This window comes from Ursus arctos, unplaced genomic scaffold (assembly GCF_023065955.2).
Source record: "Ursus arctos isolate Adak ecotype North America unplaced genomic scaffold, UrsArc2.0 scaffold_30, whole genome shotgun sequence".
NCBI classification, from domain to species: Eukaryota; Metazoa; Chordata; class Mammalia; order Carnivora; family Ursidae; genus Ursus; species Ursus arctos.
The window spans coordinates 29,479,881-29,502,804 of NW_026622986.1; positions in this window are offsets into that span (position 1 = coordinate 29,479,881).

The following is a 22,924-nucleotide window of genomic DNA, read 5'->3' on the forward strand; positions in this document are numbered from 1 at the left end:
ACTTGAAACCAATTTTTGTTGATTATAATGATGTTTTGGTAAACAATTGGTACATTGGTACAACTATATTTGAATAATAATGAACTGCTCTGATGGTTATCAGAACAATATTGAGGAAATAGCGTTTGACTACAAAAGGTCATCTATGAGTTCAGTGGTGAGGGAAACAGTTTGGAAAAGAGTAAACAGAAATAACCTATTTGAGTCCTAATTTTCTGTGAAACTGTCTTCCAAATGGCATCTCTAACTGATTAACCACCTTCTCCCAAGGAATATATAAATAATCCCTTACAGTCTGGTGAGTAGAAAGGAGTCCGTTGAATCACTGAGAGACCACAGATATTGTCAGCCTACCAAGAGGAAATGACATCACCCATCCAGTCACTCAACTTGGGGCTTTATGAGATGTGCCCTTGAGAGATGGGACGAAGTAGAATAGAATAGAATATGGTAGAATAGAATAGAATAGAATAGAATAGAATAGAATAGAATAGAATAGAATAGAAAAATAGAATAAGACTGCATCCTTTGCAATAAGGGTGGTATTGTTCTAAGAAACTTCTGGTTCAGTCATATGTGAATGTGTGTACTGGGCACAATGTAAAACGAATTTCTGTGGGTTGTGGTCAAATAAGTTTGAAAAGCCACTATCTTAGCAGTTTCAGAACACCTAAGAGCCGCCATTAGCACAGATCACCAAAAAGAAAATACAGCATTAAAAACAGCACGAGAACTCAAAACAAGAAACACGCCTAAGAAAATTAAAGTCAAATGTAGAGTAATGCCACCTCCAGACCTGTGGAGTGCATAAAAAAAACGCAGGAATGGCAAAAACGGAAGACTGTTTGTATAAAGGGTGGTAAGTCTTTATCCTGTTATATTTTAGTTCGTGATGAGTTAGAGAAGACATGACATTTGGAAACAAGGGACAAGGACCAAATGGCACCCAAGAAGGGAATGATAGCAATCTGAAAGGACTTCCGAAAAAGCAATGAGACTGATTCTGAGCAGCCATGGAGGAAAGGTGCCACCTTAGAGAGAAAGCATCAGCAGTTAAACAAGATTATGCTTGCAAAAGTCACATGTAATTAGTTGTGTTTATAGGCCTAAATTAACAGTCCCAACCCTGTGTTGTTTTATTATTTGCAGGTAATTACTTTTGTTGTTTTCTAAAGTCACAAGTTAAAGAACATTGTCAGTAATTTTTAATGAAAATGCCAGGTGATGGTAGGCTTGGTTTGTTTTCCAGAGTTTACCATGGGAATGAATGCCCAGTAAACAAGGGCTCCATAACGAGCCGTGGTACTGATAATTTTACAAATGGTACCCACTGAGGAGGTGGCCCTGGATCAGAACTGTACGTGGTTTGCCTGAGCCATGTGAGTGCTTCAGAAAGGGTAGTGACCTGGTATCTCAAACTAATATTTTGTAAACATTTGGTCAGTATTTTTTTTTTAATTTTAAAGATTTTGTTTATTTATTTGACAGAGAAGGAGAGAGAGCACAAGCAGGGGAAATGCCAGGCAGAGGGAGAAGCAGGCTCCTAGCTGAGCAGGGAGCTGGATGTGGGGCTCGAACCCAGGACCCTGGCATCATGACCTGAGCAAAAAGCAGACACTTAACCCACTGAGGCACCCAGGAGTCCCCATTTTGGTAAGTATATATTTAGATGAGAAGCTGAGCACTGTAACATCTGCCTCCAAACTCACATCCCCATTCAGCAAATGCAAAGCTGTACAGTTAACCAGATCCACCCCTTTAAACGCTGTTTAGCCACCACCTAAGCCTTGCCCTCGCCTCAAGCAGCTTCTAACCAACAGAGCATTTTCCATGAGACGAATTCTATAATCTACAGCCATCTCCGGTTCATTCCATTCCCAGTCATTGTTGACTTCCTCTTTTAGTTGGACCCTGGGTGCCCAGCCCAACCTACTCCTTGATTTCTCTCTCTGAACATTCCACCACTGGGGTAGTGACCCACAATCCGGGCTTTGTGTGAACCTGGAGAGTTATTGATGAGGGATAAAGAGATTCCAACATTTGATCATCAGGCATCCGCAAGAGCACTCCTTGCCATGGTCACCAGGGCAGAAGAAGGAGTGAGAAGAGCCCGTGTCTCTCTCCTTCACATATCCTGCCTGCTGGAATTTCTTTTCCTCTTGTGCGCTCGACCAGACCTTGGCTGCATAAAAATCTTTGAGTTAAACCATGATCTGTCTAAGTCCTGAAAGAGAGTCCTCAGTTGTTACCGTCCATGAGAAGGCTCTGCTTCCTGAAATAAAACAAAAGCCTCTAAAAAATCTGGAGAAGTAGAAAACTATTTAGGTAGATGTATAAATGAACTTTGGGAAAAATCAATCCTAATGCTAAGAAAGATCCTTGTCAAATTCAAGGCAATGGAGTCAAATTTGCCTAGTGTTTTGGACAATTGCTCTTTGTGTGGTTAGCCCCCCCACCTCCTGCACCCCTACGTGTACCCCAGTCATTTCTTCAGGGAACTGCTTCTTCCCCACTCTAATGTAATTTTGCTCAAACTGCTAATCAAATACTCAGAGCCCCCCGCCATGCGAACGGACCAATGTCAGTAGGGGTCTATCACGGAGATTGTTTGAACTGAAGCCTCTTGGTCAAGAGGTAGATAGATGTGAATTAGAGACTGCTGGTGGTTATCTCCTCTATTATGAGCAGAAAATCTATCTGAAGTAGAAAAAAACAAGTGCAACAAGCAGAGCCGAAAGGAGAAAGAACCCACCGATGACCTTTAAGTCTTTGAATAAAGTTTCCCTGAAACCAGACTTCCCACTCTATAAGCCAATACGTTCTCTTTTTGCATGAACGAGGTGGTGTTGGGTTTCTGCCATTTACAAATGAGTTCTGACTGATGCTCCAAGGACATTTCTTCACTCTAAGCCCATTGTCTATTCTGACAGATCCAAGAGTGAACCTTGTATAGGGTTATATATGTAGGGTTTTACTGCCTGGCTTCTCCCAGCCAAGATTCAGTTACCACACTTCTCCTTCTAGAAAGCCTTCCTTGACCTGCCGGGAAAGACAAGCATATTCTCCATTGTTTTACCAGTCTGCTTTATGCCTGCCTCTTTCCCAGCTCTTCTCCCATTGCTGACCTCTCTCATTAGACCCATGAGTCTCTGGAGTCTAGAAAACGGGGGACTAGACTCTCCCTCATCTTTGCTTTACTAGCTCCAAAGCATGACTGGCACATGAGAGGTAGACTAGATATTCAGTAGAAGTCTGCCAAATAATGTAACTGCCATTATGAAATATTCAGAGAAAGAAATAGCTCTTCATAGAATCACCGCTAAATATCTTCTGATTTAAAAATGATCAAACACAAATATCTCCCTGGTGAACTACACAGGTTACGGGCCAGTTTTATTTCCACCTTTACGGACTCTGTAGCACAAGGAAATTTCACTCTGTAGCTAATTAACTAATGCATTCATTTGTTCAACAAATATGTACTGAGTACCTAAGATTCAACTCCATATCTCAAAAGGCAGATTGTCACTCAAAATTGAGTTTAGTTCAGAATTCTTTTGGATAAAGGAAATTTGGTTTAGAAAATGCGATATATACAATCTAACATTCCTGTTCTTTCTTTTACACTTTTAGGTTTCCAAATCCTTTTTAGAATCTCCAATACCCTGAAAACTATGTAAATGTCTATACATTCTCTAGGCCTTTGACATTATAGGAAGCTGAGAAGTAGGCAAATTAAAGAAAACAATTTGCATCGGTAAATGTTGACAAAATCATTATAAGATTTGCAACGTGGCAAGCTCTGGGACTTTTAATCCACAAGCACCACTGACATTTTTTGGTGCTTCCATTTCAAGGCAATAGATGGAAGTCTGAAAAGTATCTTCATAAAGCTGTCTATAAACTGGATCGTAATCTCTGGGATTTCACTATCCTGATCACATGTAACCAGACTCATCTACTTACCAATGCACTCATCATCGTCTCTCACAGCAGCTAGGTGAAGAGTGAGACAAATCTACACCAGTTCATCGGGGCAGCAGTGTCAGTCTTAGTGGGGAGGAAAACCCTCGCTGTGGGGCCAACATAGCTGTGTTATTTGCTTAAATGATAGACCAACAAACATTTCTGTAGATTGCAAGGTGATAATTAACCCAATGGTAAGAAGAGATCGCAGTATCTTCCAAGGATCACTCTCTTTCCTTAGTTGGAGGACAAGTGATTGGCAAAATTAACCTATGTTTTCTGAATGCAACTCTAGGTAAAGACAAACCTTCCAGGAGCTAACGAGGAGAATCATAATCATATAATTAATTGTACAAAATTCTGTTGTCCCATGAAGCCAGTAACACTCTTGTGGACAGGTGGATCAAGTTTTGAATGATTTCTCAATACGGTGTTCACAGTACTAATTCTGCTGTTATGTATGCCAGCAGTTGTCCAGGTGTGGTCTGATAAACTCCAGAGTCCCCAAGATCCTTTCAGGGGGGATCAGAGGTCTTCCCTTTCCCCCATTGCACGTGTGTGTGAAGCCACACAGACTGAACTCAGAAGCAGACAAGAGAAGCCAGATATTTTACTTAAGGAGATGTGTAAAAATGTAAAATAAGATCACTCTTCTCATGAATTTTGCTTTGGAAAATAGTCATTTTTCATAAAACATATGGTTTTTTTAACATATCATAGATTCGTTGCTTTTATTTGTAATATCCCATTCTTAGTTTCTAGTTGAATAAATATCACAGATACAACACATTTTTTTAAAAAGCATTTTGGGGTCCTTAGTAAGAGGGTCAAGGAGCCCTGACACCAAAAAGTTTGAGAACCACTGGCATATATATATATATATATTCTACCTAAGTTTGTCAGTATCAGTCCACACACCCTAATGTTTCTTAAGCCTGTTTTCTTTCTTCTTGATTTTATGTTTCATCGGTTTGATGAGTAGTAAAAAACCGTAGAGGAGTCTCACTAATGCGGCAGATTAAGTCACAACAAACGAGCAATGATTGAGAACCTACTATGTGCAAAGTGTTATGTAGGTACACAAAGACCAAGAGAGGGGCGCCTGGGTGGCTTGGTCATTAAGTGTCTGCCTTCGGTCCAAGGCATGATTCCAGGGTCCTGGGATCGAGCCCCACATCGGGCTCCCTGCTCCACCGGGAGCCTGCTTCTTCCTCTCCCGCTCCCCCTGCTTGTGTTCCCTCTCTCTCTGGCTTTCTCTCTCTCTGTCAAATAAATGAATACAAATCTTTAAAAAAAAAAAAAAAAGGACCAAGAGAGAGGTTCTTTCTACTGATCCCTCCCCAGTGACATTTGAGCCACACTAAAGCTACAGTACGCAATGCAAAATATCCTTTCACGATTTGGGATTATAGGAGTGGTAGTGTTTGTCTTTGAAATCACCCAAGAGAAACATTGTGCTTTTCTAGGACAATTGACTCTCTTATCGAATACTAAGAACCTGATTATTTCTTTCCAGGGTTTTGTAAAATGTGTGGCTATTTGTTCTTGACCATGACAACCAATGCTCTTTTTAACCATAACAGGACAACCTGGAACATTGATTTCAAATTTCAAATAAGAGCAGCACACTTCACATGAACTTGGCCATTATGTGAGGCTTGTGACATCCTATTGCACATCATGCTTAAAGATAGGAGTAACCAGTTGTCTTGCTTCAAGGGTATTAGGAAGATCAGAAAGCAGCTATGCATAAAACAAACAGGAAATACAAGGAATAACACTCTGGGAACAAAATTTCATCATTAGGCCTTTAAACCATGTTGTCAAATGTCTTTAGGATTATGTCCCACTCAGGTCTGGTTTAGGGGATTTCAAATAATCCAACCAAAGCCCAGTCTGTATTTGCCAATTCATTACCACAACGGCAAAAATATTGCATTAAGGCGTCTACCTACCCAGATAACCTTTGTACTGGTATATCTCCCAATATGCCCTCCAAGTCTCTTTAAATGTATAAAGAGACGGTTGATGATTTTTTTAAAAACAAATTATGGGCAACTAGCAAGTTCTAACCAGTTGGTTACAACTGCCATTTTGTTTTACATTATTAGAGAAATAAGTTCTGCCCATGCTTCCTTATGGATTTGTGTATTTCATTTTATTAAAACAATGGTCTATCAATATTTCTCTGAGACTGCACAGTGCTCTAGGATAATTACACCATTTGAAATCACTTCAGATAGCATATTTTGGATAGAATCAAGGAAAAAGCAAGTAGCTTGTGCCTCCTGCTTTTCACATAAAAATGATTTATTGTTCATTAAATGTAACTGTTGAATAAATATAATTCATTAAGGGCGCCTGGGTGGCTCAGTTGGTTAAGCATTCAACTCTTGATCTCAGCTCGGGTCTCAACCTCAGGGTCGTGAGTTCAAGCATTGGGCTCAGCACTGGATGTGGAGCCTACTTCATATATATTTTATATATATACATGTATACATATAATATATATATATATAAAGCAAACAAACATAATTCATTAAGTGATAAACGTTTTCAGTGTATTAGGTGCAATGCTTGACATGACATAAAAATTTATTGGTAACTACTTTATTCATTATCTGCATTTTAATGCCACAACTGTTAAGATGAAAAGAAATTACAATCACACAATAAGCCCCATTCATACCTCCTGGACAAGACCACTTTTGTTATTTAAGGTGGTTTTCCATAGAAATAGTGCTCAATCTTGGGAATATGGGAGGAAATTCAATTGATTCCCCTTCTTCTTCCTCCTCTTTTCCTCCTTCTCCTTTGCTGTATCTTCTTCTGATCTCCATTAAATAACATTGATGAGTGCCCTTTGTCTCATTATAAACCCCATAAGCTCTTCCCTGTGCTTCCCTGGTAGGAAATCAGTCCCTGTGCCGCATTTACAGAGGAAGACAAGCCCTTAGCGTTTGACCAGGCTCAAACGCGGCCAAAGACTGGCGCATAAGCAAAGCTCGCTTCTTCTGTCCAAAAAAACATATTCCTTGCAACCCTTGCACGTTAGTGTGACGTCATAAAATATCTCATGTCATTGATGGCGGATGTCAGAAAGGGAAAGGGAAAGGTGATTTTCAGTTCTGGAATACTGCCAACAGAAGGTGGAATTATGCCTGGCTGAACCAATGAGGACAGCACAAACTTTTCCATTTTTCCAGAGCTTTGCCTCAGGTTTCAAAATGCTGAGATTCCCCCTCTCCTATTCGTACAAGCTCACCGATGCACTTTCATAAGCAAAAATCAGCCGAGCTCTCTAAGCTATCTGTACGGAAGCAAGTGAAACCGTGGGGTTCAATCTGTAACAACAACAATAAAAAAAAGTCAAATCAAAAGTCAATAAAGTGACCACCCTTCCACTTATCCATCACAATGTCATGTAATAGACACAATACGTGTGACACTCCCATCACTTCTGAAAGGAAACGTCTAGAACTTAGAACTCAAGCTTATTTTTCTGAAACTTTTTTTCACTAAGAGAATTTAATCAATTTTATCAAGAGTTCAGGAAGAAAATCATTTTAGGACCTGAACTATATATAATGAACTGGATATAATGTGGGAAAATTGTTTACCCTCCAAATCATTTAAATGAGAGATTTGATTTGTTTGCTCACATAGGAACATCTCTGAATGTTCATTTTTAAGGTTATCAGAAACATCGACATCATAAGCAAGCAATGAAGAAAACTCGACCAGCCAAACAGTAAATATTTACTTCAGCACCTACCATGTGTCGTCCGTGGCATGAAACAGAATGGTCGCTTAGCTCTTGCACGTGGGAATTCGTCCCTTCTTTGTTTAACAAGTTTTCTCAAAACTTGTTCAAAAATATACATTCAAAATGCTTTATTAGTCATAAGATGATAAAAATCTTTGAGCTGAAATGGGGGCGCCTGGGTGGCTCAGTCATTAAGCGTCTGCCTTCGGCTCAGGGCGTGATCCCGGAGGTCTGGGATCGAGCCCCGCGTAATGCTGTTCTGCTGGGAGCCTGCTTCTTCCTCTCCCACTCCGCCTGCTTGTGTTCCCTCTCTCACTGGCTGTCTCTCTCTCTTCCAAATAAATAAATAAAATCTTTTTAAAAAAAATCTTTGAGCTGAAATGGACCTTAAATGTCATGTAGTCTGTACTCTTTCTGACAAGGTAAAGTTACCTAATTATTTCCACAGATGTGTAGACCAGACTTCGCCTCAATGCTGTTTTGCAATTATAGAATTCTTTTTTTTTTTTAAAGATTTTATTTATTTATTCGACAGAGATAGAGACAGCCAGCGAGAGAGGGAACACAAGCAGGGGGAGTGGGAAAGGAAGAAGCAGGCTCATAGTGGAGGAGCCTGATGTGGGGCTCGATCCCATAACGCCGGGATCACGCCCTGAGCCGAAGGCAGACGCTTAATTGCTGTGCCACCCAGGCGCCCCTGCAATTATAAAATTCTAACTGACCTATAGAAATATCTCGCAAGTGAGTTTCTGAGAGTCCTCAGAACAAAGTATACTGTCCTTGAAGCCCATATTTTAAAATGTGTACATAAACTCATTAGCCGGGAAGCGAGTATTGAATTACTCATGTTGGATGTTCTTGGCAGCGGTGATCACCCTTTCCGAGCAGCTCTGCCGAAATCTCAGGCACCCACCAGGTGTGGTTCTTCAGAAAGCCATCACATCTTCCTTTCAGTTGACTAAACAAAACAAAACAAACAAACAAAAAAAACTAAAGCCAGTTTTTTAAATTAGGCGAGCAACCTGGAACACTTACAAGACGGGTTATTGCGTCTTTCATTATTATTATAAATTAAAGTATGAGCCTGGTATTTACAGAAAGAGATTATGCAGAGAATATTCACTTCTGAGCATTGCTTCAGGGTTCAAATCACAATTGCCCATTTTGCCTGGAGGCAGTATTTATTCTAAAAACCTCAGTGCTTTGGAAGTCGGAAAAAAAAACCACTTTTTTTTGATAGCACTGTTTTTGTCTAAATTTGACGAAATTCATCTTAAAAAGAGAGAATTTTGAAAATTATAGGCTTTTTTTTAATTAGATGGTGCCAAATGACTGAATTCATTGAACTTTTCAATTAGTTATTTGGGTAGCATTTAGACATGTGCTAGTTTCCCGAGGAATGTGTAATGCATATTAAAGATTCTAATTAATCATTCCAGGTTTGAGATCAAGACCATTTATGCTCATGACTTTTCTCCCGCCTTCCAGGAAGAGCAAGCTGAGATTCAAATAGAGTGGAAAAAGATGATAATGTTGTACGAGGAGGAACAGATCAACGGTCTCAGGTAAATTTGCTGAAAATATTCGACGAACACAAAGGTAATATTAAACAATCCTACCCAAATCCTGTGGGTATCTACTGCTGAATGTACTGTGTGTTTTCAGGCTCTGTGCCTTTGCTTGTCCTGTTTGCACTACTCAGAATTCTCTTTCCCACCTGGTGAGCCCTCTACTCTCCCTTCAAATGCAGCACAAATATTGCCTCTATAAAGTATTCTTTGATTCCCCCGAGTCCATATTAATTACGAACGCCTCTGAGCATACATATTTACTACAGCCTTTGCCACATTCTTCTATAATGATTTGTGTGTTGTCTTCCTTCATTTCACAGTACGATCTCCTTATTCATCTTTGTATCCTTCACTGCGGAGCGCTGCTCCTGCATAAGAGGAACCATTCTAAACCTGTACGATACTGGTTTGCACACGGGGGTCCTGAGGCCTGCGACATCACCCGATTCATCTGCTATCACCTGGGAACTTAAAAAAATGCAAATTTTCAGGCCCCACCCGAACCTCCTTGAATCAGCAATTCTGGTGCAGGGTAGGGGGTGAGTATGGAAGGGACAGCAATATGGAATTTTAATAAGCCCTCCAGGTAATTCCAAAGCATGCCAAAATCTAGGCTTTATCTCTGACGGGGAAAATCCCGAGGTGAGGAAATGTAGCTGGCGAGATCCCCTGATCTTAAACTTGTCCTTGGGATCCTATCTCTCCGACCCACTTTCAACACACATCTATCAACACACATCTCCCTTTAAAACTCTAACCAATGGCAATTTCCATTAGTTTAGCTGACACAAGCTATGATTTTCAGAAACTTCTCTAAATTCAGAGAACAAAGGCTTGAAAATGAAAAAAGAATAGGAAACGAAATTTGCAAAGAGACTGATTATCCTTCAGTTAACTTTAACCAAAGGCAGATACTATCCTACTCCACATCCTGCCTGAAAAAGCAATGAGTGCTGATATTTTAGAATACCATTATGACATGATATACAGCAGACTGAGACACCCGCAACATGAGTTTATAGAGCAAGCCCAACTGGGTACCATGGAAATAGCTCTGAGGGTACAGAAGTCAGGGAGCCGGACTGACCAGCTCTGAGACCTTAGGCAGATGACCAAAATTTTCAGACTTCTTTTTCCTCCCATAAAATGGAAGATGATACCATTGAACACATGGTCATTTAAGAATGATATAAGATCATCTCTGGATAGGCGCTTTATAATCTCTGAAGCATTAAAGCACCATATACATGTCTATATATGATATCGGAAACTATATTTATAATTATACTAATCGTAAGGCTGGCTTACTAACAACACTTATATCACAAGTGTTAATCATATACCCAACAATTAATTTAATCAATAAAGCTTATAAAAATAATAACAGACTTCAATTCCAGATAAATTTTCACTTCCATAATATGTGTTTTGTTTTCCTTCCTTTATGTTTTTTAAAGATTTATTTATTTATTTATTTCAGAGAGAGAGAGAGAGAAAGAACAAGCAAAGGAAGGACAGAGGGAGAGGGGGAGACAGAATCTCAAGCAGACTCCCCACTATGCACAGAGCCTGATAGGGGACTTGATCTCATGACCCTGAGGCCATGACCTGAGCCAAAACCAAGAGTTGAACGCTCAATTGACTGAGCCACTCAGGTGCCCCAAGTTCTCCTTACTTTAAAATGATACCTCTTTATTGGAGAAATTTTGGAATATATGGAAAAACAAAAAAGAAAAAAAGAAACATTGTTTGGGATACCCTAACCAGAAATAGTTAGGATTTTCCATTTTTATATAAATTTTTGGAATAAAATTATAATCATATAATGCACAGTATATTGTAGTCTGCTATATTCACACAGTGCATATCATGAATCGTTTTTCAATTTGGAAATATTCTCCCACAAACTATTTCTATGAGCTGCAAGTAGTCCATCTGTATGAAGACACCAGAATTTATTCCATCAGTATTCTTTGTAGACTTTTCAGTTGTTTCTAGGGCTTCACAAGTATACGTGTGCTTTTTGTATATTTATCCTCTTATCATCTCTTTTTCCTGAGAATAAATTCTCTGAAACAGAATAGTGAGGTCTGTGTTTATGAACACTTTTAAGATTTTAAGTCTTAGTGCCAATTTCTTGACCAAAAAGTGGCATAAATTCACGCTCACATCAACAGCAAATGTTAGTGCTTGGTTTTCCCCATCATTCACAATATAATGTGATTATTTCTTTAAGCTTTGCCAATTTTGCCGGGGTGCAGGGCTATGGCATTGCTGTTTCCACTTACATTCATTTAATTACTACCGAAGTTGATATAACTAAATCATTGAATGCACTTTGAGGTTAGTACACCTCCAAAAGAAGACTTTTAAAAGCTTAAAAGGGGAAAATCATGTGGGACATTGAAATTTCAGTTATCAGAGAGAAACAGGGAAATAAAGCATAGTATCACTAAGATCAGAAAATAACAAATCTTATAACTACAGATTGTAAATAATTAAATTTATATTACCGATACGCACATGCAAGCATGAATATAGATTATACAGATGCAGATGGATAGACAGAGATCTGTATCAGCCAAATGCAAACTGCTACAAGACGGATCGGGGATGAAGGTTGTCTTGTATTACCCTTGTTCAAGTCTAAATCCCTCCTTAGGATCACACGTTCTCTTAATGTCCTCTTTTAGATCATTCTATGGAGGTTATACCTCTAACAGGTGTCTTTCATACCAACTCAAAAATACCCCTCACATAAGCTTATATCAGAGGAGGAACACTGCTCAGAGAATTGAATAGTGAAGAGTAATGGTAACACTATTGCTTTCAAACTGTTGTCATTACAATGATTTCCTTCATTTGCATTATTATAATTTGTCCCTTTTCTTCCAGGTGGATTGTATTTTACATGCTGCTAAAATAATGAATCTCCATAATTTTCCCTGCATTTCTTGGAATGGGAGTTCCTTCCATTTCTTGGGCTGTCTTCAAGACCTGCCAGAGTTTCTCTCTTCAAGACACTGCTAATGGGGGCTTGGCACTATTGTGGAGTTTTCTCCCTCCGCAATCCACTGAGCTAATTGTTAATAAGAACTTTGTGTCTTCACAAGTGTGGGTCAACCTAATCCTAAGAAGTAATTTCCTCATTTTCCCTCCCATGAAGACGGTTCACCATTATCATTTTAATGAGTGTTCACCAGTCCCTTTATTGTCATTCTTGGTTTTCAAGTCCAAAAAAAGAAGAGGTTGGGGCGCCTGGGTGGCACAGCGGTTAGGCGTCTGCCTTCGGCTCAGGGCGTGATCCCGGCGTTCCGGGATCGAGCCCCACGTCAGGCTCCTCCGCTATGAGCCTGCTTCTTCCTCTCCCACTCCCCCTGCTTGTGTTCCCTCTCTCGCTGGCTGTCTCTATCTCTGTCCAATAAATAAATAAAATCTTTAAAAAAAAAAAAAAAAAGAAGAGGTTGACCATGTTTCCAACAGAAATGTTCTCTGCTTGTTAGTTTTTTAATAAGGTCAAAAAAAAAGTGTGAAAAATACGTTTCCTTCCTAGATTAGCTACTGAATATGGCCTAGCATTGGACTGGGAGGTCCACTGGGAGGAATAATTCAGGAAGGAAGCTCCGTGAGGTTAAATTTGAGAAAGAAAATCTGGGAAGTAAAAAAGAAAAGAAGTTTATCAAGATCTACTATGTGCTGGGTAAATGTGCCTGTGGTTTTGTGTAAATTGACTGGTAATTCAATGTTAGTTCTGTAGAGACCATAACATGAGTTACCCAATGTATATGTACGCACGATATATACCGAAGGGTTGTTTCTCCATAGGATGAACAAATTTTTTAAATTTTCCTTTAATGCACCTGTAGTCTCTAATTTTTATACTATAAACTTGTAAGAACATATTTTTAGATATTTCTTTTTTAACTACATCTCAGAAAGACATGTCTGGGTGGTACAGGGCCCCACGTTATCAACATCGCCTGAACTGCAGAGAGAGGGGACTCTTTCCTACACGGATACACAATCCATGTGCAGAGTTTCTAGCTCTTCTGCTCTCCTCTCCTCCACTCCGTGACCTGACATCACAGGGACTTACCTCTCCCCCTCGCTTAACTGCCCACCACTTTGGTGTTCTCCATGTGGCAAACGGTGGCCAACGCTAATCGCCCAGAGCTATCACTGCTCTCTCTCTCTGAAAGGGGAGTTCTTTCTCTTGACTTAGTTTGTTACTCACACTAGCTACCACTTCTGTCTTCCAACCCAACTACATGCCTCTCTTTCTTCCCAATCTTCAACCAGTTTTATGTTCTTCCCGTCTTCTCTTCCACTCTTCCTTCCTGATGTATTTTGAAAGTCAAGGGACCTGGGAACTGCCCTGCTATGTAACACTTTTTCTTCCAACTAAACCCCAGGAATGATGTGAGCAAAATGGGGAACCTCTGAGAGTTTGCTCATTCTCTTACTTCACCCCTTCTCTTTCATCAAAATTTAACTCTTACCTTTGGCCCCGCTCTTCCTAGCCAAGAGGCAGGGGATTTGAATCTTAAATTCAGATTTAAGAGCAAATTAAAATCATCCCTAGGAGCCAAGAAACTTCAACTCTGAAGAACACTGTGTGAATTGAAATAATTTACTCAATAAAGGAGGTTTCTAAAGGTTTTAGGAAAGTGTCGTATTTTATCTCCAATTTGCAGTGAACCTAAAGGTCAGCATTTCAGCAAGGACACAGGAAAGGAAACTAGGTTGGAAAAGTTCTGTTCTATAAGTATTATAACTCATATTAGTTTTAATACTAACTCTATGGTAAATTATAATATTAGTAAGACCTACTCCCCCAAGTAGACTTAAAATACGAAAATATCGGAAATCCTGATTCTCCTGATACAAGCTTGGGAGTCAAATTTCTCCAACGCTACATGACAGTATTTTAAGCATCTTTTATAAAATTTGTTAAAAGTTTCTGAAATGAGTCCTTTCGGGCCCTTGGAGTTCCTATCTGGGCAGATACATAAGCCAATACATGCACAAATGAGGTACACTTTAGGACACAGCTTGCCAAATCACATCAACTAATAGGTGGGTCTGTTAGCTGATGAATTCACATGAGAACATTATTGCTCAACCACATACCCTTGAAACATCTTCCTTAAAACAGGTTTGGCTTTAACTGGATTGTATCTTGTATAAGTGGTATATCAACTCCAAGCATTGACTTGGAGTTACTAAAATGATTAATTCTGGTTGTCATCTGCCTACTGGAGAAGGCTTCAGAAGGGTAATTGACAACATACCTTAGCTGTTCCACTCTATGGAAGGAAGGGCTTTTTATTCCGGTTGTACACTGGTTTAATTCCATCTGTCAGGAAGTAGGAGCCTTCTAGAAGATAACCAATTCTTTGTGTACTAAACTTGCCGCCCTTGGTGAAAAGCCCTGGCTGCCTACAGGACAGCCTGTATTCTGGAGAAGGACCCAGGAATGTGCTCTGCCCCAGAAGCAGTGTTAAATTTAGTGGTCTTACTTCCTGAGTTCAGGGTGTGTCAAGATTCTTAGGCTGTTTTTGTCCATGAATATGGGTGCTCACAATAAAATAGCAAAATAATGACGCCTGTAGCATTTCACTGGCTAGTCAGAATTATAGAATTTTAGAAATGAAAAGAATTTCAGACATCGTCTAGACTGAGTCTCCTGTTTGCAGATATGAAACTGACATACAAAGACTCAGACTGACTCAGGTTCACACAATAAATTAGGGAAATCGATCCTTAGTTCTGTATTAAGAAAGTGAAAAGTAGATCATAGTTAAAAATGGCCTCCCCCAAAGGAGCTCTATTAGAGACATGTGTTTTGTAATTAGTTCGGTGAAAATCAGGAAATTACCATTAAAAAAAAAAAAAAACTAGAGCAGACTTCCCTGCAAAGGACTTTTACTCCCCCCTCACTTTTTTTGGTTCTTGTTCCATGAAATCTAATTAATTTTTAAACTTTTCATTATGAAAAATTTTAAATGTATACAAAAACAAGAAAAATAATAAAATGCACCCCATGTATACATCAAGGGTCATGACTCATCATTGACCCGTGACCCACCTTTCACCTCATCATTTCTGAAGTGGACATCAGACATTATGTCATTTCATCTGCAAACATTGAAAAGTGTAGCTACAAAAGATAAGGATTTTTTTTCAAGATTTTATTTGTTTATTTGACAGAGAGAGCAGGGGGAGGGGCAGAGGCAGAGGGAAAAGCAGACTCACCGCTGAGCAGGGAGCCTGACAAGGGCTCCATCAGAGGACTCTGAGATCATGACCTGATCTGAAGGCAGATGCTTAACTAACTGAGCCACCCAGGTGCCCCAAGGATTCTTTTTTTTTTAAGCATAACCACAATACTGTTATCACTCATAAAAATTTAGCAATAATCCTCTAATAGATTTGTAAAATTTACATAAGTTATCCTTTGCCTTTGAACTGTTCCGTGCTCATATAATTTGCTACATGCCATTTCATTGACTTATCCACTGAACAGAATTGGAACCGAGCATTCAAATACACATCCCCAAGTGTTTTGTTTACATAGAGGGGGAGATTCTGACTTTTTGAGAGGCAGTAGAGAATCAAACATGGAGAAGACATTCTGGAATCTAACAGAATTGGGTCTCTAGCTCAGTCTCACTTCTTATTAAATATGCAAATTCCTTCATCTCTCAAAGGCTTAGTTTGGTGATCTGTAAAATGGGGATAAGGAAGCTGATCTAAAAGAAGAGGGCTGCTGAACGAGATGAGATGCCTAAAGTTACAGAGCCTATGACAAGTCAGCCCTCAAACAGACAGCTATCTTTCTCTCACATGTGTTCAGTAATGTGTAAATACAGAGCTGCTAATGTCCATTTGACCAAACAGATTTATTAGCTGTAATTAGCTAATGGGATGTGTAAACATAGGTTAAAGCTCCTTCTTCTCTTTCTGAGTTGTACAAACAATGCTTTAAAAAAGGGAGACACGTCGGGACACCTGGGTGGCTCAGTGGGTTAAGTGTCTGCCTTCGGCTCAGGGCTTGATTCCAGGGTCCTGGGATCGAGTCCCACATCAGGCTCCTCACTCAGTGGGGAGTCTGCTTCTCCCTCTGCCTGCAGTTCCCCCTGCTTGTGCTCTCTCTCTCTCTCTCTGACAAATAAATAAATAAAATCTTTAGAAAAAAGGGAGGGGGCATGTCTATTTTGGCACAGATTCCTGAGAACCAAGAATTCAGAGAATTGTTTGGCATTGTCAGTTCAGTAAGTGATATTTGATGAATTCATAATTGAATAAATAAAAGAAAACTAGAGACTGCCACTTTCCTCCTACATTTTAAGATAAATTTTCAGTTTTTTACTATGCACCTTTTGAATCCGTGCTCCCCAGAGGTTCCTGAGTGGAGCCCATCTCTGCGGCCCCATTGCTAACACACGATGCCCCACGAGGGCCTCATCCCCGGGCTTCATCCCATTCCTGCGGACTCTGCCACTCGCCCCTCTTCCCTCTCCTTCTCTACTGCCTCCATTCCCTGACACCCTCTCCTTCCAGCCCATTCCCCTGTGCCCTCCGTTCCCATCCCTCCCCTGGAAGGATGGGAACACTCCCAACCTGGCTTCCGCCATGAGTCCAAATGCAAAATCCCTGGATATCGTCCAGTCCTCCCTTCTTCCCCTCGTCTGCCTCCCTCGTGGCCATTCCACCCTCTCCCCATCTCCCTCCCCACTACTGGCCTCCTGCCACTCTCCCTGGCCAGGTTATCCCACTCTGCCAAGTGATTAAATGGTAAAGATTCTGGAAGGTTTGGCTGAAGGCCCTATCTCTTCCCCTTGGCTCTTTCCCTAAGCAAGCTCACCCCTACCAGTGGTTTGCTGACCAGCTGAATCACTAACAGGTCCGTGACTCCCTAAATTACATCTGCAGCCCAGACCCTTCTGTAGGTTCTAGACCCATACGTCAAGCTGTTACCCCCATTACCTTAATGTCTCCAGCATCTGCCCCCCAAATGTCAAATTATCTTCCTGTTGCAATGAATATAGCAAATAAACTCCAAAAGTTTGAAGTGGGAATGTGAGGACCAATTTTGGTCCTTTTCTCTCTTTCTACTCATACTGAATCCTTCACGGAGCCCCATTGCCATTACTGCCCTTCGGGTGTGTCCAATTCTCTTCACGGGTATCCCCTGGACTAACCACTCTCCCCACACACCCCTGCCAGCTCTCCCCACTCCAACTCATGCTCCACATTAGAAACCACAACCTGATCTTATAACTCATACATCCTCCTTAAGCCTTCCCACGTCTTCCTGTTGCTCTGAGCGTAAAGACCCAAATCTTCAGAATGACGTGCGGGATCGGCCTCAATATCCACCGGCAGCTTTATTCTGCAGCCCCTGCCCCCAGTCTGGGCTCCCCCCACCGTCTGAGCTTCCCTCGGCCTCTTCTCTGCACCAAGTTCCCTTATCCGCAGAATATCCTCTTGCCTCTCCTGTACTCCCTCTAAAAGTCTTTCCTAACCACAACCTACCTTCAGCTCATAAGCACATACTTCCAATCAAACCACAGCTCGAAGATCATTTCCTCAGGGAAGCCTTATATGATATGATCTCCCAGAGGAGAGCAAGTGCTCATTCTAAAATATAATTGCTATCAACTTGACACCAAAATGTTTTATCTCCTTGCTGTTTTTAAACATATCAAATGTACAAAAATATGATAGATATCTTTATGTTATGTTTTTGTTAGATAAGCGTTTATTACCCAGATACATGGGAGATACATATATGTTATATACATAGGCAATTCAACATGAATATAAGATTTGAGTTGGCTTTTCCACTAATGGTTTGAAAATGATAATAAGCAAGAGAGGCAATTATATACCATTTGATGATTTGCCTTTATTATGAATAGTAGAAATAAATTATTCCTCAAATACAAATGTTTTCCAAAAAAACAAGTGATTCAAGCACCCCAGTTGGTACAGAAATTCTAGACCTGCCTCCCACAACCCGTTAGAGAGGTCCACAAGTAAATGAAACAAGACTGAAACATTACATAAACCCAGACAAAGAATCCCATTGGCTTGGCAGTTTGTCTGTGATGTGGAACTTTCCCCCAAAATGGAACCTACATGGCATTCCACTTCCATGACACACAAGGATGCCAGGCCTGGTTCTATTATGATTTTTTTTTTCATGCACAGAATTAGAATAACCAAATATCATTACTGGAAGAGACTTTAAAGAGTATTCGATTCAACCTTATTCAGCCATGTTTCCGTAGTGCCCTAGTCATTAAAGCCAGGAACCGAGAGGCCCATCACCAGCACTGTCTCCTTAACCTCTGTCTCATCTCTGTCTTTGCTAGAAAACTGTTAGTTTTATAAATTATGATTCCTAGAAGATTCTGCAGGAAGATGTGGCTTCCTGCTACAAGGGGTTTGAGCACGAGTGGATGGGGTAACTGGGTGACGGGTATTAGGGAGGGCACGTGATAGAATGAGCTCTGGATGTTCTATGCAACGGATGAATCACTGAACTCTACCTCTGAAATTAATTTTACATTATAGGTTAATTAATTGAATTGAAATTAAATTAAATCTTAAAAAAATAAAAAATAATAAAGAGGTTTTGAAATACCATGAGGCTAGATCAGCTATTTCATGATCGAAATGAGAAGACAGAGGCCTACAAAGAGAACGTCCCAAAGCTCATTAATTGTGAAGTTAGGGGTGCACCTCATCCTCGGGACCACATTCCCAAGAACCTGCACAGAAGGGTCCATTTGCACCGGAAGAACAGAGCCAGCGGGGCTGTTTGCCAGAAGCACAAAGTGGGTGAGCTGTTCCTCACCAAGGACAACAAGTAGGTTGAGATACAGGGCGTGTTGTGCATGGTGAAATAAAAGTCAGATATAAACAGTTCTGGAGATGATATACAAATCTTATTTTACTGGCTGCCATTTTCAAGATTACAAAACCCCAAACTAATTTTCTCTTCAACCTCTGTTTATACAAAAATGTACATATCTCAAGTATGTAGCCTAATCTCAATAACTGCAATAAATATTGTGACAAGCCACTTAACAGCTCAACAAAATGTCTTCAGTCCTTAGCGCTGGCAAGGTCTTCTGGATCCAAGAAAGGCAGAGGAATAGAAAACCCAGAGAGATAAGGCGCTACCACTGGTTAGTTCAATGGCCAGAGTAGAGTGTCAATAGGGACATTGCCTGTCTGGATCTGCCATGACCTCTCTGTTCCATAGCTAACTGCTCCCTAGTCCTTGGCCAACAAACATACCGTTGGACCATGGACTACCAAGCACTACCTACCCAACCTTCAAGGCCAGCTCAAGCACCGCCCCACGCACACCATCCTCTGTATGGTCCCTCCATCTGACTTCTCCTAGGTTTTCGTAGCCACCATATTCAGTCAACATTGATCTTAGGATGCTTTGCCATGTTATTTCATTTATAAGCATATGTGGTCTTCCCAATTAAATTATAAACCTCGCTACTCCAAAGATGCCTTGTGCTTATTGTCTCACCAGGGTCTGACACCTGCTCTACCGGTGACGCATGTTCAGTAAGTGTTGATAAGAGTGATGATGATGATGATGATGATGATGATGATGATGGTGATGGCGACAGAGGAAGAAGCATGTGCTTCCTCTTATGAAAGCAGAATGGACACCAACAGTGAGAACAAACATGTGTGTTGTTCTAGAGCCTTCACACATTATCTTACATGATGGCTACTATCATTTTCCCCATTTCTTCCCAAGAGAATTGAAGTGCAGAAGAATCAGGTGGCTTTCTCATGATTTCAAAGAGGCCTTAAGGAAGGTAGAAAAATGTATTCCTATTGGCACAGACCTGTAGGAAAAGAAAATCCATAAGTGAGGACATGTCTTTAAGTCAGCGACAGACAAATACCATATGATGTCACTCATGTGGAATTTAAGTTAAAAAAACCAGACACAGGGCGCTTGGGTGGCTCAGTCATTAAGCCTCTGCCTTCGGCTCAGGGCGCGATCCCGGCGTTCTAGGATCGAGCCCCGCATCAGGCTCCTCCGCTGGGAGCCTGCTCCTTCCTCTCCCACTCCCCCTGCTTGTGTTCCCTCTCTTGCTGGCTGTCTCTCTCTCTCTGTCAAATAAATAAATAAAATCTTAAAAAAAAAAAAAAACAGACAAACATAGGGAAGGGAGGGAAAAATAAAATAAGATTAAAAAAGGGAGGGAGGCAAAGCATAAAAGACTCTTCATTCTAAGGAACAAACTGAGGGCTGCTGGAAGGGAGGGGCTGGGGGCTGGGGTAGCTGGGGGATGGGCATGAAGGAGGGCACGCGATGGAATGAGCACTGGGTGTTTGCTCTATGCAACTGATGAACCACTTAATTCTACCCCTGAAATGAATAGTACGCTCTATGTTAACTAAATTGAATTTAAATTTTAAAAAAAGGAAAAGGAAAAAAAGTCAAATAAATACTCATGGAGGAATGAGTCCCAGGTTGGGGCAAGCGCGTTCTGATGAGACGAATTTTGAGGACAGTAGGCATGGAACCACATCGCCGTGCCTCAGACCCATGTTAAATTACTATCCGGAAGGATATTCACGTGCTGCCATTCAACACTTCAGTGAAGACCTTTTTCTGTCTTCACCGTTGCAGGAGGATTGTTTTCCTCTTGCAAATGACAGAAAACTCACTGATTCGGTTACTGTCACCTCATCACTCCGAGCTTGCATTTCCCTTCGTATATGAACACCACCCTCCCCCCAAAGTCATCGTGAAAAACCCGGGAGCTGGGGGTGGGAGTGAGCAAAGAGAAAGAGATCCTTCTTAAGGAGTCTGATCTCCCTGAGGATCTTTCTGGCTGAGCACAATATTCTTCTTTGAGTGGTGAAAACTTAACTTATCCCAAAGGCTGCTGACCTTTTTAGCAAACTTTCAGTGATGCATCACCCTGACGAGTGACAACAGCCTAATCTCCAGCTTCAGACCCCCAGGCGCCCCCCAGAACACATCAGGCAGGTGCTCATGGCTGATGAGCATCAAGGCTTTCATTTTTATTCTTTGGCTGTGTCCTGCATTCTCTCGCAAACATCTGGGCCTCTCAATACAGCAGATCTACAGATGGTTTGCACGTGAGCCGTTTGACACCTGTATTTTACTTTTCTTTTAATTTGTTTTTATTTATTTGAGAGAGAGAGAGAGAGAGAGAGCGGGGGTGGAGGCAGGGGGAAAGAGCAGAGGGAGTGGAAGAGAGAGTCTCAAGCGGACTCTGTGCTGAACGAGGAGCCAAACACAGGGCTCAATCCCAGGACAATGAGATCGTGACCAGCTGAAACCAAGAGTTGGATGCTTAACTGACTGAGCCACCCAGGCACCCCCGACACCTGTATTTTAAAAGCATGCCAAACAAGTTGAGATATTATGCTATCATTAATTCATTTGATGACTATTTATTAAGTGCCTACTATGTACCATCACTGAATGGAAATAGTACCTGACTTCTAGACAAGAAGCCTGGATTCAAGTCTGACTTTATTATGAAGTATCTCTACAGCCTTCTCTTTACCTTTTGCGTTCGTTTCTTTGCCTATGAAATGTCAATAATAAAAAATAAAACTGACCTCACGGGTTATTCTAGATATAAAAAAGATGAGTAAAACATGGAACCCAACTTGGAGGAAGTCAGACGGTGATATCTTCAACCCAAACTTCACAAATAAGCTTCTCAATAATGGCCACCACAGACCAAATAGGTGCCATGATTATTCCGGCTGTTCTGTCAGAGGAAGCACAAGGAATGGGACACTAGATAGAAAAGACAGTGGTGACATAGACTCAGAGAATTACAGAGTTGCAAGGAACTGTAGGCGTCATCTTGTCCAAAGGTCCCCACCATTTTTGTGAGGAGATAGCATGGGCTTTGGAGGCAGAGGCCCTTGGGTTCAAATCCTAGCTCGGACACTTTGTAGTTGTAGTCGTGACACATCGTATCGATGACAACCTCTTCTAGCCTCATTATCTCCTTTCCAGAATAGGAATAGTAATGATTCCAACACAAATGTTACGTGAATTTAATAAAATAGGGTATGAAAATCACTTAGAATGTAGCAAGATTTCACAAATGACTATCACCTTTATGATTTTATTATTACTTTATCTTTTTATTATCTGAGATCCTTTTCCAGGTTTCCTGAGCTATAACTGACAGACAGCGTTGTATTCATTCAAGGTGTGCAGCATAACCTTGCGATGTACGTTCGTATCGTGAAACAGCCACCATGGTAGGTTTGGTTAGCGTCCATCAGCACACATAGTCACAGATCTTTTTTCTCGTGATGAGAATGTTAAGATCTCCTCTCTTAGCAAGTCTCAAATATACAATACAGTATTATTAACTAGAGTCACCATGCTGTGTATTACACCCCAGGACGTACTGATCTTGTAACTCAAAGCTGAGATCCTCTTATGCCTGGGTGGGGGAGGGATGAGGCACATGGTAGCCAAAGAGAGAAGGGTTGGAGCTAAGAATGAAGTGTTTGGAACAAAGAGAAGGTGCCAAACTGAGCTTCATTCCCCTTTCTTTTTTTTTCTTTCTTT